Source organism: Colias eurytheme, chromosome 1 (genome assembly GCF_061535395.1).
Source record: "Colias eurytheme isolate Ceu_HAF_F1 chromosome 1, ilColEury1 Martin Lab GWU primary, whole genome shotgun sequence".
NCBI lineage: Eukaryota > Metazoa > Arthropoda > Insecta > Lepidoptera > Pieridae > Colias > Colias eurytheme.
In genome coordinates this window covers 11296095-11309196 of record NC_142980.1, presented here as the reverse complement: position 1 = coordinate 11309196, position 13102 = coordinate 11296095, and the positions used below count along the sequence as shown (strand labels likewise).

General features: G+C 33.5%; 1 protein-coding gene across 1 annotated transcript in view; it reads right to left on the bottom strand.

The window, feature by feature from the left end:
- LOC149911248 (uncharacterized) overlaps positions 1 to 13102 on the bottom strand; it is a 99276-nt gene that overhangs the window by 73195 nt on the left and 12979 nt on the right. The window lies entirely within an intron of this gene.

Below are 13102 nucleotides of genomic sequence, written 5' to 3'. Positions count from 1 at the left end.
TTGTGTCATAGGAAATGCGCAATAGAAATTCCGTTCATTTCAAAGCTTTTGATGTCCACGTACGTCTATGCAGCTCAGATTTCCATTTCCCCGTTTATAAACTAAATCATATGGAAATTGAACAGGTATTCATTCTGTGGTATGACTTCGTAAACTTACTATTTTCAATATAAGAAAATATGTTACTTCTATTACATTTTATGTTAGAAATACAACAGCGTCACTTATTGTAACTTTTTTTTCTAGTGAAATTTTTGTATTTATTGTGTTTATTGTTTGCCATATTGGCAGCACAATAAAGTATTTAAATAATTTTTTTTGAAGTGAAACTTCTTTATCGGGGTTGGACAAAAATTTAAAGTAACATTTTTGCGTTACGCCGTATGCGTGACATTTTTGCGTTACGCCGTACGCGTGACATTTTTGCGTTACGCCATACTCGTGACAATTTTAAGGTCATAAAGAAGTTTCACTTCTTACGTGTTTACTCTAGTACATGCATACATTTTTTTGTTTTACTTATGAGTTTTCTAATGAAATAGCAATTTCATCCTAGAAAACGTCAAAACTGCATAACCTTGAGCTAATTAATTATGGTTGGTTAAGTCGCACCTTAAAGGGTTTTAATATAAAATTAAATGAAGGAATTAAAGATGAATAACCACTGAATTACACTTCTAAATAGAGACGTAGAAAGAACAGCCCTGCAGTAAGGCGGTTTGTCCTAAATTCGCTTCAAGGTTAATTAACGTGCGACCTCGCCAGCGCATATTATTTGCTTTGTTCACTGCGCTAACGCTGTGAATTGTAATATTTAATTGTTGCGCATTAACAAAAATACACTGAGATAAAAATGTATTAAGGGCCGATTTTTCAATGCTTGGTTAAAACTTATCCGTCCAATAAAGTATTACACGATAATATTAAAATGTCACGTAAACTGTCAAATACGGGCAATTAGAATACATTTTTAAAATGGTAGTTTTATACATTATTCGACGAACAATTTTTAACCAAGGATTGAAAAATCAGCCCTTAAAATTCTAAACGATAATCGTGAACTTTTTTTAAATGTACAGTTAAATTTAAAACATAACATATCCCTAAATGTGGTATGACATTGTCACAGACCGCTTAATAACGCGTGTCATTTCATTGCGCGTTATTTAAAACTTTACATTGCCTCAATGCCATTTCAATAAAAAGTAACAACACCAAAGCGGATTACACTGTTATTGTCAAGTTAGGAAAAATGATATTACATTGTACCTACTGCATTGTTAAAGCAAAACGGCTGTCGGTACACTATAGGGCTCTCGACAAATAAAATACCTCTTCGAAGAATCTCACACACATGAAGGATTCCAAGAACTCTCATAAAAATATACATTTGATCGGAGATTTGAATGTACATTTATGCGGAATTCTCACTCAATACAGTTTGTCAAATAGAGTGCTAGGAACAGCTACGTTAAGGAGATTAATTTTAATTGGTTGATATTTAAAAACAAACTTGTTCTAGAAATGTTTACAGTATTAAAAAAAAACTTCTTAAAGGTTCCATAATAAGACATTGAAAAGAGCCATTTAATCGCCTGTAATATTTTCGAAATTACAGTGATTTAGTAATTTAGAAAGCTCTTAGATCATTAGGAATTATTATAAGATTTTAACACCTAGGTAATGAACGATAATATGATCATCTTCATAAATAAGTGTAACAATCTTGTGCGTTTTATTTGTATTCTCTAAAACTAAGCGGTATTGTTATGATGACAAAGCCACTTAACGTATGACCGTGTATATCCTTGGATAGAAAAGCGAGCAACATTTTACGTATCAATACCTTATTTTAAAAAATAACGAAATTATAAATAACCATCCATTTTAAATTGGTAGAGAACGACTTTTAATCGTAATGTGCTTAAAAGTACATTTTCCGAATATCTGACAATTATTGGCCATTTAATCACCGTGTAATAAATTACATGATCATTTCTGATTAATTTATAAAGTGGAAAATGAATTTATGTTTTCAATAAAAACGATATTGTGCAATATTTAAAATATTATAATATTTTTTCGAAGAAGCGTAAAACGGATTAACGTATTAATTTTTTTAATCTTTTAGGGTCTTATAAATATTTTTTAAGGATGATAAACAACAATAAGCTGGTAAAACGAACTCTATTCAGGATAATAAGTTGTTTTTCTTATTTATTTAACTTGCGGAATAACATCAATTAGCCCTTAAGAAGATTTGACCTTTTTAATAATATTTTGTAAATAAAATAGGAGTATTTTGTAAAAGTAACCGTGGAAAATTCTTCTAGGTACTTATATCATTATAATAAAATTTTCTTTTGATGTAGGCACGGAAAACTTAAAACGAGCTCAACAATTACGCGATTCCAACCCCTGTGGGTACATTAATGTTTAATATTTTTCCTTAGGGCTCGTTCAGGTCGTTCAGTGAAGGTATGTGTAGAACTGTAGACTGTAGACTATAAAGAGCGAGTCCCCCATGTGACGGTCACCTTAGACTTAGGGTGCACTGACACTCACACGGTCTAGGTGTCGTTGAACCGTAAGCTAGACGCCGTGTGTGAATTTACTTTTCACAGTGTTCCAGCTCAGTAATCCACGACGTTTACTGTATTTAAATCTGCTTCAGACTTAAACACAGATTTAAGAAAGTAATACGAAAACTTTTTTGTCGTAGCTACCTATAAGTATTACGTAACCATAAACAAAACAATTAATATATGCATCGTATAATATAATGGGTATATCATACTGCTATTTTCAACATAATTTTAAACCATTAAAAACTATGTTCATCAAAGTGAGGTCAAACTGTAATTAAAAACAAGGAAAGTATTGTACTCTGTCTCAATGATGAGTAATTCTATACCGTTACTGCATAAAAGTGCTGCATAGCATAACTCTTTTTAATGGCTCTTTGTCTGTTAGAATCGGAATAAAGTATAATATATATGTTTCAAAGGACTATAACATTTCTTTGCTTTTCTTTAAAAATTCTGTAGTCTAAGGAATGTTGTTTTAATTTTTTATTTATTTAAACAACTCTTTCGTTTAAAACTGTGTCAGAAAGAGAAATGAATCTATATTGTTTTTTGAATAAAACATCCTGTATGATCAAGAAATCATTCTTAATAGAAATCAATAAAACCTTTGTTAGTTATATTATCCTGCACAAAAGATTATTTTAAACAACCGCATGCTTTTCTTATCATATAGGACCAACGTATTGCCTACTAATAAACAAAATATTATGACTCGAAGTAGGTATGTCCTATTTAAGTAATTAGCAGGTAAAGACAGACAGTCTGTATTGTTGTCGTATCTCTTTGGTATATTATGAATGGAATAGCTAATTACCTACTTCATTCCCAACAGAATGACTTACTCTGGTTACCTCAAGCACGCATTAGATTGAATAAAGGCTGTATATTATCAACAATCATCCAAAGGCTAATAATATAAGATACGGGGAAGCTTAAACTATATTTGTATAAATAAACCTCATTCTCAGATCCACCGTTAGTTTTAATATAATAGGTACGTAGAATATGTGTGCGCTATTCCAATTTATAAAATAACATGAGCGTCTTGAATTTTAATTTTCAAGGCGGAACTACCTGTCGAGTATAACGAGAAAAATTTAAGCTTACTAACTTATTACTTACATGTAGCAAGAATTTTAATTTTAAGATGAAATACCAACTCCGGAAATTTGTAACTTGGAAGCCTTTACTTAAGCAGCAAAGGCTGCCATGTCTTTACTGCTTAAGTAAAGGCTGTAAGGGCCTACGCTCACAAAAAAGTGACATAAACAAACAAAATAATACACGTAAAGATAAGTGATTAATCAATCATAAACAAATATCTGCAGATGATAACAATGCGCTTATTGAATTCCAAAACCGATTGTTGTATCAGCATTTCAGGTCCGTCCAATTTGCATTCATTTGGATTAGCTTGATGACAGGCTTTCACAGAACAATTTCATTATTAAATTAAGCCGCATAATACGCTTCGAACACGTTAAATCGGTGGCATTCTAAATACACTGTTTACTGAATTCCTTAAATAGCGTATGATAGTTCGCATATATTTTGAACAGAACACACAATGCATATTATAGTAAATGACAAATTTATGTTCCCGAACATTTAGTCGAATGGAACTGCGATTGGGCACAGATGGCGATTTGGAACTAAGACGAGGGATTAATATGCTGTTATAGCTTATTCTGCAAGGACGCTCTCAATTTAAGCATGAAGGTAAATTACTTTCAAAGCAGAAAAATTTAAAATATCTAGTATTTACTTTGCCTGAATGTTTTTAGAGTTTTTTATCATAATTGATAGCCTGGTCGTTTTGTGGAAAATAAATTAAAATATGTATTTGTAAAAGTGATATTGGAAGAGTACCAAGTTTATTATACTTTAACAATTACTTTCAGATAAAAAAATAAATGTAGCAGAGTTTAAAAATCTAATTAAATGTCTCCTTGCCATAAACATGAAGGGATTCTCTTTAATTTTCGATCATAAGTTGATTGAATTTTAAGCTTCTGCTTTGATCGATTGCTTTTTCGATGCTTCAGTTAAATACAATTTCATCTCGGGAGCGATGAATCGACTTCAGACGACACGTAGCAGAACGACAGAGTTCAACAAAGGCCTACATCATGCCCAGACACTGGTCTATTGATGTTCTTGCAATTACACCCAGGTGCTTTGACGAAATCTAGTTACTCAACAAGCTTCAGAAATCCTGTGTAGCTTCGAACCTTAGCTTCGAACGTATTGTCCACGAAACCTCTACATAACGGAACGTCAATTTGAATATTGCAGCCCCTGCCGCAGCCCGCAAGTAGGTATGTGTAATCTCCATTAGTGTATTGAAATGTAGGTATTTATAACTGCATTCGAACCGAATTCAATCAATTTTGGATACACTGGTGTGGTTTATTTTTATTAAAATTGACTTTTAGAGCTAGCGCACACGAGCAACTGTGTCTCCGCAACTATTTTGTCTCTCCCATAAATTTGTAAGGGGAGTTGCGTCGCTACGTGCGCGCACTTTCATACTAGCCCATAGGTGGGCCGTGGGAGAGACAAAATAGTTGCGGAGACAAAGTTGCTCGTGTGCGCTAGCTCTTAGATTATGTGAACAGCTTTATATTTGTAAAAATGAAGAATTTCGTTCTAAATTCGGGATATGTCAAACGAAAATTTGAAAAAAGTAAATCTTCTGACACTATGTTTTCGCCATTTACATAATTCTTTTACATGTAAATTTCGTCCTCTTAGTGGTATTGAATCCGGGCTTTTAAAAGTTTAGCTTCACTAATTCTCCTTGTGCCTTACACGCAATATGTATAATTAATTCATAAAATTATTTGAATCAAACTCTGTTTACAAAAATAAATAATTCAACCTCATATTATATTTTAAAACTATTTTTTTCTTATTCATTCTTTCAGTCTATACAAGAGAAAAGATCTATAAGAGTAGATGGATTTAGGTCTAAACACAGTTAACCTATAAAACCCAATCGAGATGACAAGACCACTTGTCACGGCTTACTTGTTAAGAGCTATTGTGAGCGGCGCTAGTTATCTATTGTTTAATTAGCATTCCATGATTAGATGCTTATGCTAACTACATAATAGTGTATTGTAATATTGAATTCCTAATGCGCTTTGAATGAATTTACGCTTAATGGCCAGTTTAATTTATAATTACCGATTCATAATGTGTTAATTGCGTTGCTATTAATGCGTGCATTTGGCAATTCCTGCGCTGTGGCGTGAACTACATAGATCTTTGTAATTAATGCTATTAAATACATTATTAGAATTCGATCATTCAATATAAGGGCTCTTTCAATTGATGCGTTTCGTATCGGACCGCTACAGTGCCGAAGCGGTGCGTTTGTCGTACGGCGCACGGTCGGTACTCGGTCGTTTGTTTTCATACAAAATGCACGGTGTTTGATGTTTTTCAACAAGAGCACTAACAGTAATGTTTCTTCGTCAGAGTCCATGGCTTAACTGGTGTCAAATAAATTTAAAACAGCACTAGCATACAAACGCACAGCAGTCAGATACGCTTTCAATTTAAGCGTTTGGTAACGGACTGCTACCGTACGGGCGTTTGTCCACTACAAGGAATTTTACGGTCCGGCATTCCGATTTTTTACGGTCCGGTATGGCACGCCATTAATCTATATACTAGCTTGTGCACTATACGTAATTTTACTGTCCGACATTTTACTTTTCCCTATTCCGGATGGTTTTTTGTGTCTACGAGTCGCTGTAGGTATAATTGTTTTCGAATGCCCACTTGCTTGGATTTTACTGTTTTTACTGCATATGCCAATTAAAAGCAAGCTCTTGTTTTACTTTCTTTTAGTTGGCAATGAGATTTGAGAAGTCGGTATTGTTATTTTATATACATTGACCAAGCATTGACCTATAATTATTATCTAAGTAAGTGTCGGTAAGTTAAAGTTCAAGTGGGAATAGCTTTAGCTCCTCGTCACCGATTAAAATAAATAAGTGAAACACGCATTTTAAATCTCTTACGGAACTTTACTTTTTATTATAACGAAGTAATATAATATTTCACCTTCTATATTTTTTACTCGTTTCTTGTAAAATGCAAAAACAATCATTTATGATAGCATTATACCGCCAAACTTCCTTGAACTGTACCGCACTGATCCGAGTAAAGACGGACAGGTGCACAAGCAATTCATTGGTTTTTTCATGCCACACCGGACCGTAAAAAATCGGAATGCCGGACAGTAAAATTCCTTGTAGTGCACAAGCGCCCTTAGGGCGTTTGTCCACTACAAGGAATTTTACGGTCCGGCATTCCGATTTTTTACGGTCCGGTATGGCACGCCATTAATCTATATACTAGCTTGTGCACTATACGTAATTTTACTGTCCGACATTTTACTTTTCCCTATTCCGGATGGTTTTTTGTGTCTACGAGTCACTGTAGGTATAATTGTTTTCGAGTGCCCACTTGCTTGGATTTTACTGTTTTTACTGCATATGCCAATTGAAAGCAAGCTCTTGTTTTACTTTCTTTTAGTTGGCAATGAGATTTGAGAAGTCGGTATTGTTATTTTATATACATTGACCAAGCATTGACCTATAATTATTATCTAAGTAAGTGTTGGTAAGTTCAAGTTCAAGTGGGAATAGCTTTAGCTCCTCGTCACCGATTAAAATAAATAAGTGAAACACGCATTTTAAATCTCTTACGGAACTTTACTTTTTATTATAACGAAGTAATATAATATTTCACCTTCTATATTTTTAATCGTTTCTTGTAAAATGCAAAAACAATCATTTATGATAGCATTACACCGCCAAACTTCCTTGAACTGTACCGCACTGATCCGAGTAAAGACGGACAGGTGCACAAGCATTTCATCGGTTTTTTCATGCCACACCGGACCGTAAAAAATCGGAATGCCGGACGGTAAATTTCCTTGTAGTGCACAAGCGCCCTTAGGGCGTTTGTCCACTACAAGGAATTTTACGGTCCGGCATTCCGATTTTTTACGGTCCGGTATGGCACGCAATTAATGTAAATACTAGCTTGTGCACTATACGTAATTTTACTGTCCGACATTTTACTTTTCCCTATTCCGGATGGTTTTTTGAGTTTACGAGTCGCTGTAGATATAATTGTTTTCGAGTGCCCACTTGCTTGGATTTTACTCTTTTTATTACATATGCCAATTGAAAGCAAGCTCTTGTTTTACTTTCTTTTAGCTGGCAATGAGATTTGAGAAGTCGGTATTGTATATAAAATATATACATTGACCTATAATTATTATCTAAGTAAGTGTTGGTAAGTTAAAGTTCAAGTGGGAATAGATTTAGCTCCTCGTCACCGATTAAAATAAATAAGTGAAACACGCATTTTAAATCTCTTACGGAACTTTACTTTTTATTATAACGAAGTAATATAATATTTCACCTTCTATATTTTTACTCGTTTCTTGTAAAATGCGAAAACAATCATTTATGATAGCATTATACCGCCATACTTCCTTGAACTGTACCGCACTGATCCGAGTAAAGACGGACAGGTGCACAAGCAATTCATCGGTTTTTTCATGCCACACCGGACCGTAAAAAATCGGAATGCCGGACAGTAAAATTCCTTGTAGTGCACAAGCGCCCTACTGCAACGGCACGGCAGCGGGTTATAACTAGCGGCACGGAAAACGTGCGGCAGCGCTCCGATACGAAATGCATAAATTGAAAGAGCCCTTAGTATTACCTATACTAACTGTGCCCGCGACTTCGTCCGCGTGGAATAGTGACTGCATAGTAGTAACTACTTAACTTTTATTGAATAAACACGTACTCCCATAAATAATTAAAAGAACTCTTAGTAAAATGTATTACTAAACTGAGCTAAAAAATAAAAAAATAAATGCCTAATTAATTTTCTACGTAAAATTTATTTTAAATTATGTCATATTATTTTTAGGCACCAGGGGGGAAGGGAGCAAATTTATTTTCCTTCCTTCCTTGTATAGATGTTTTTGACAATATATCGTGCAGCAACTGAGCGGCGAGACAAACGTCAAAACGCAAAGGAATAGAATCCGCTATCGATACTATTTGACATAAGCGTATGATGTTTTGCTAAGGATTTGTTCACGCTACCAACGACGACGACGACCACGAACAAAATTTTTATCAAGTCGCAGTTTAATAAAATTGTGCAAAACACATTGGAATAAAATATTAAAATTTCCTGTCGTTCTGGTGCTTGGAATTTTTTTTTGAGATTAATGAATGAAAAAATAGATTTTTCGTAGAAACGGTGGCTCTTAGAAAAAAATGTATTTGAAGTTTTTTATAGATAATTTTATGATCTACAATTTTGGTAAAAGGTGATTAACTTACCGTCCCGCCGACAATCGCAAAAAAACTATTTTTATATTAATTGTCCTCGAATTTCTTTTGTCTTTCCGAATACCAGTATGACGGGAAATTTTAATATTTTATTTTGAACCAATTTTGTCTGGAGGACAATTTCTGTCGTAGTCGTCGCCGTCATTACTAAAATATCATGAGTTTATGTCAAAAATTAGCGATAGGAGTTTCTATTCTTTAGCGTTATTCTATTATCTGACATTAGTCTCGGCCTTTTACCAAAATTGTAGATCATAAAATTATCTATAAAAAACTTCAAATACATTTTTTTCTAGAAGCCACCGTTTCTACGAAAAATCTATTTTTTCATTCGTTGATCTTAAAAATAAAAATTCCAATCACCAGAAATTTTCACACACAATGTCCACAATCGACAGGAAATTTTAATAATTTATTTTTAATTCTGTTTTGCACAATTTTGTTAAATTGCGACTTGATGAAAATTTTGTTCGTGGTCGTCGTCGTCGTTGGAAGGGTGAACAAATCCTTAGCAAAACATCATACGCTTATGACAATTAGTATCGATAGCGGATTCTATTCCTTTGCGTTTTGACGTTTGTCTCAGCGCTCAGATCTTTCCTGTCTTACGCCTGTAGTAACTAAACCGTTTAGACCGTGCAATAAAAATTAAATTAAAAAAAAACCAACGCAACGAAGAAAAGTGCATAGAAAAGGGAATAAATAATTTCACAAACTTCCCGAAGATCTTTAAAAATAAATACGATTTTAAATATTTATAAAAATAGATAAAAAAAAGACGGGTTGCACTTCTGGAGTGCCGGCAGAAGTGAAAACTTGATTATTAACGTTGAGCATGTTTGATATTTTGGAATGGTATCCGTCTTACGCTTTTTCGATCAGGTCACGTGTCCTGACGCGAGTTTAAGATTTTATACCCATTACAGAAAAAGTGCTCAACGCCGCTAAAGAAGTTTTCACTTCAAAAACAAAGTCATCGGGGCTGCCATACCATCATTATCATAATATATCATATATTTTTTTTTTTATAATGGTACTTAATTTTAAAGATCGTCGGGAAGTTTGTAAAATTATTTATTCCTTTTCCTTCATTGCGTTGGGTTTTTTTTAATTATTAAATTTTTAAACTTCGGTTTCTTATTTTCATGTAATATTTTCAAGTGAGTGAGACCTACCTACCTACCTCCATATTACATTGTTACATCATATTGATATCTATAAGTTTGTTGCTCCTTGACATCTATTAAGTTGGGCTGTAACCGTGCACAAATTGTAATGGACCACAGTGGCAAAAGAAGTGGTATATTTAGGAAAAAAAATTGCCAAGGGCCAGGCCTATGTGGCTTTGAGTAGAGTTCAAAATTTCCAGGGTGTGGCTATCCTCTCGCTCCCATATTTCTTATACAGGGTGTCCCACTATTGGTATACTAAGCGCGAAGGGACTTGTAGTTTTGCATAGTATATGATCACGTAAAAAATACTCAAACAACAAAATTACATCAAAATTTTTTTGCTAAATTTTTCCTGAAAATTCATGTTTTCTTCTCTAGCTTCGCGCAGCCGGCATATACCGCTTCTCTAATGTGAGCATTTTGTCTATGAAAACATAATCTTAAACGATAGCTCACGTGCTAGTGGCATAGTTGGGCGGGTTGCTTGTTATGGGTGTACACATAGAGTTTTAAGAATTCATCTATTTCAGAAAAAAATGCGTCTGGAATTTTATAAGTATTTTTTACGTACTCAGCGTATGCAATACTATAACCTCCTTTGAGCTTAGTATACCAACAGTGGGACACCCTGTATATACTTATATGTACTTCCCTTTCCACCCCTAGTAAATGGCAGAACCGATTTTGATGTAAACCATATTATCTAATTGTACCTATAGGCTATATGTAGTCATATCCTGTCGTTTGATGGTCCATTTGGTTTATTTATCTAACCACTGTCACCCCTAAAGTGCCCTATATGTAATAAACGGATGAACCGATTTCGATAAAACATTACTAATTGTAATTCACACGTTGGCTCTTTCATATTTTGATATGCCGCTTGAGTATATTATTTGACCACATTCGATTATTGTTAATTCCCACTTTTACCGCTGTAATCTGTGCTGTAATTTAATAAATGGATAAACCGAATTGGATAAAAATAATATAACTGACTGTACTTCACCCGTTATGCACTTTCATTTGATATGTCACTTAGGTATATTTGACAACATTCGTTTTTTTCATTCCCACTTTTACCCATATATAGGAATAGTAAATGGATGAACCGATTTTGATTAAATATGTCTAATTATACTTTACACGTCATGCCCTTTCATTTCATATGTCACTTGAGTCAAAATTCATTTTTTTTTCATTCCCACTTTTACCCCTATATACCTAGGTATAATAAATGGATGAACCGATTTTGATACAGTTTATCTAAGAACCAGCGTCGGAAAATATGCTGCCTAACAAAAAAACCGCATCTAATTCGGATAACCTGCTAGCGAGCTACGGTGGCACAAACAGATACACACACAGACACACATAGCGGTCAAACACTTATCACCCATCTTTGCGTCGGGGGTTAAAAATATAATACGACATAATTTAAAGGACATTTTATGTATAAAATTTACCTAGAAGTAAGCACAATTTTAATTTGACAAAATGTTAAATGAAGATTACCACAATATATTAGTGAAAACCGCATCTAAATCGGATAAGCCGTTTTTGAGATTAGCGTGTACAAACATACAGACAAACAGACAATTTTTTTTATAACTACAGTTTTGGGTTTGGGATCGATTTAATAATAACCCCTGCTAATTTTTTTTACATATTTTCATTGAACAGACATCACTTTTCTAGAATTTTATTATATGTATAAATTGATGATGATGATTGATGATGATTAGCGTATTCAATTTTTCATATAAAATCGTAACAAAAATAGAATCCAATTAGGTATTTAATGGAAGACGTCGAAAATATATTAGAAATTCTGGATCTATTTTTGTTTAATAATATTTACTACATTTATTACTTGATCATTTATAATGTTTCCGTTGTTGTGTGTTTTATTTAAATGTAGACCTATATTTTATAAACATGCTTTTTTGCACGCCTCATAAGCGAAGCGTTGAGGTGGGTACTACTGTCACTTCGCGCAAAACATCTGATTTTTCAAACTTAAAATGTCTTTATAGACCGGACTCTCAGTGGAGTTTCGTTTGCAAAAATCGCGGACCTAAATCTGACTTCTGATATATATTGTATAGATCCCAGACATCCTATAGACAGATGTTGCCAACCAGTTTTGTGGTCCCCCTGCCCGCACCCCGGTAATTAAATATGGCATACAAAGAAAAAAATAAAAATTTCCAAAACATGCCGTGTGGGGTATCAAATGAAAGAACTTATTGAGTAGATCACGAATATATAGCATACTATATACATTTCTTACACTTTCTCTAAGATTTTTTAGAAAATTTACGAAAATGGTCCATTTTTGAGTTAACTTTAAACCACTATAGATTGAAAACTCATGAATATATTTTTTAAATTATTATTTTAAATAATTAACAATAGTCCATTGTTTACGATTCAATATTTCGTACAGTGAAATAGTTCCATGGGGGAGTGGGGGGAGCATTCAAAGATGGCGAGTATATTTTCAAGTTCATATAGTATATAGTTATTTTCATCAAATCCACCACATAGCTCACTTATATTATATTACGAACTATTGAATCATAAACAATGGACTATTGTTAATTATTTAAAATAATAATTTAAAAAATATATTCATGAGTTTTCAATCTATAGTGGTTTAAAGTTAACTCAAAAATGGACCATTTTCGTAAATTTTCTAAAAAATCTTAGAGAAAGTGTAAGAAATGTATATAGTATGCTATATATTCGTGATCTACTCAATAAGCTCTTTCATTTGATACCCCACACGGCATGTTTTGGAAATTTTTATTTTTTTCTTTGTATGCCATATTTGATTACCGGGGTGCGGGCAGGGGGACCACAAAACTGGTTGGCAACATCTGTCTATAGGATGTCTGGGATCTATACAATATATATCAGAAGTCAGATTTAGGTCCGCGATTTT